This window comes from Jaminaea rosea (assembly GCF_003144245.1).
Source record: "Jaminaea rosea strain MCA 5214 unplaced genomic scaffold BDZ90scaffold_7, whole genome shotgun sequence".
In the NCBI taxonomy this organism is placed as follows: domain Eukaryota; kingdom Fungi; phylum Basidiomycota; class Exobasidiomycetes; order Microstromatales; genus Jaminaea; species Jaminaea rosea.
Window position 1 is genome coordinate 158831 of NW_020289981.1, and position 2580 is coordinate 161410.

Genomic DNA, 2580 nt, shown 5'->3' on the forward strand with positions numbered 1-2580 from the left:
CTCAACCAGGCCACGGCTGCTCCTCTTCAGACGACGCTTCCTATTGATGCTTCGAGCCTGGCTAGCGTTGCACAGTCCATTGCCAGCGGCCTTCCTGCCACGGATGCTCAGACGATCAGCTCCCTCCTCGGCGAGGTTACGGCCGCCCCTCTCCCCACGGCCACCGCGCTTCCTGTCGATGCATCGAGCTTGGCGAGCGTTGTGCAGTCCATCGCGAGCAACCTTCCTTCTTCGGATGCTTCCATGATCAGCTCTCTCCTCGATCAGGTCACCGCAGCTCCCGTTGCGACGAGCACCAGTCTTCCGGCGGGTGCATCAAGCCTCGCTAGCCTCATCTCGTCGGTGCAGCAAGAAGCCAGCGCCCTCCCCCTCTCGGACGCTCAGGCAATCAGCTCCCTCATCGACCAGGTCACCGCAGCGCCCATCGCTACACCCACCGCCCTTCCCGCAGGCGCTTCCAGCTTGGCAAGCCTTTTGTCGTCGGTCCAGCAGCAACTTAGCGGTACCCAGGCACAGGCTGTCAGTTCCCTCCTCGACGAGATCACGTCGACGACGCTACCCACCGCAACGATCGACCCTTCGAATGTGGAGAGTCTGCTGTCGTCCATCCAACAGCAGGCCACTGGCGCCCCGCTCACCGACACTCAGGCAATCAGCTCACTCTTGTCGCAAGTCTCGAGCGCGCAGCAGGCTCTCGACACGAGTGCCGTTGCCGTGCCCACGCAGTCCCTGGCTGGCGCCCTGTCGGACATTCAGTCTGGACTTTCCGGTCTGGCTACGAATCCTGGCGCTGCTACGTCGCTCCTCTCTCAGATCCAGAGCGTCGGGTCGGCTCTCGCCTCGAGCGTCGGATCGGCCCTGACCGCACCGGATCTGCCCGTCCAAACCTCATTGGCCAGCGACCTCTCAGCCATCCAGTCTAGGCTCTCTGAACTGAGTACCAACCCTGCCGCAGCCACCTCGCTCTTCTCGCAAATACAGAGCGTCGAGTCGGCTCTGACCGCGACGGCGACTGCTCTGCCTGTACAGACGGCGTCCTTGGCGGCCGACCTGTCTTCGATCCTTGAGGACGTATCCACCTTCAGCAATGCAGGTCAGGCGACTTCGATTCTGTCGCAGCTCTCCTCTGCGGGAGCGGCACTGACGTCTCAGCTCGCTCAAGCCACTGGTGCGCCTATTCCCGCATCCACGGGCGTGGCCCAGGACATCTCCTCGATCCAGTCGCAGCTGGCCTCTCTCACGGACGGCGCCGCGGCAACTTCACTCCTCGGCGACTTGTCTTCGGTGCAGGCATCAATTACCCAGGCTCCTGGTGCCGCGATCACCTCGGCCTTGGAGCAGCAGGTGTCGTCGCTTCAGTCTGTTCTGTCCTCGGCAGCAGACGATGCTGCAATCTCCTCTCTGCAGTCGCAACTCCAGGATGCAACGAGCGCGCTGAACGATGCGCCTCAGCTGCCGACCACCCTGCCCACAGCCATCGATCAGCAGAGCTCCATCCTCTCGTCATTGGCTGCCAGCCTGGCTTCGCAATTGCAGGATGCCGCTCCTTTGACGACGATCATGCCTACCACCCTTCCCGCGGATGCAGCCGGACAAACGTCCGCCCTGATTTCGATTGCTTCTCAGCTGAGCTCAGCCTTGGGCAACGCCGCTACGAGCCTCGCCCCTGTCCCCACTGCTCTACCCACAGACGTGATCGAGCAATCCTCGGCGCTCTTGTCGGCCATTTCGTCTCTTGAGCAAGCGCTTAGTGGAGCCACGAGCGCGCCATTGCCAACGCAAACGTCGCTGCTCGGCTCCATGCTGTCTAGCCTACAGGATCAGCTCACATCGGTTGTTCCCACCCAAGCTCCTTCCGCCACCAATATTGCTCAATCCGTTGCAAGCGGTCTGTCCTCCTTCATATTTGGGGCGACCACCGAGCTCCCGGGCGCAGTGTCCTCTTTGCAGAGCGTCCTCTCCCAGACGCTTCCTTCCGACGTTGCCTCGGCCTCCAGCCAGTTGGCTGCGGCACAGTCGTCTCTCGAGGCCTTGGCATCGAGTGCGACTGGCGTGGTTGGCTCAGACGCGCAGTCGATCCTCTCGACGCTGGCTTCAAACCTAGACCAGGCTACCGCGACGCTGCCCCTCTCCGAGGCTCAAAGCTCGCTGCAGGGAGCCGCGTCCACCTTGTCGAGCCTGCTTGCCATGCCTACGTCCGTTATCGCAGGCAACGCGCAGAGCTTGCTGTCGTCGATGCAAGATGTGCTGAGCAGTCAGGCGGCCACTTTGACCTCTGCTGCCGGCGCCCTCCCGACATCTGACCTTGGTGCCGCCCAGAGCTCCCTTCAAAGCATGGCTTCGTCTCTGCAGGATCTCTTGAGCAGTCAGGCCGCTGCTGTCACCTCTGCGGCCGGAGTGGTCCCGACAACGGCTAACCCCGACGCACTCCAGAGCCTGGCATCATCGTTGGAGGGTCTCTCCTCGTCGGCTGCCGGGGCTCTTCCCACGTCTGCACTCGACGCGGCTCAATCCTCGTTGCTCAGCGCCATCTCAGAGGCAGCTCAATCTCTCACTGGAGGCGCGGCTACCGCAATTCCA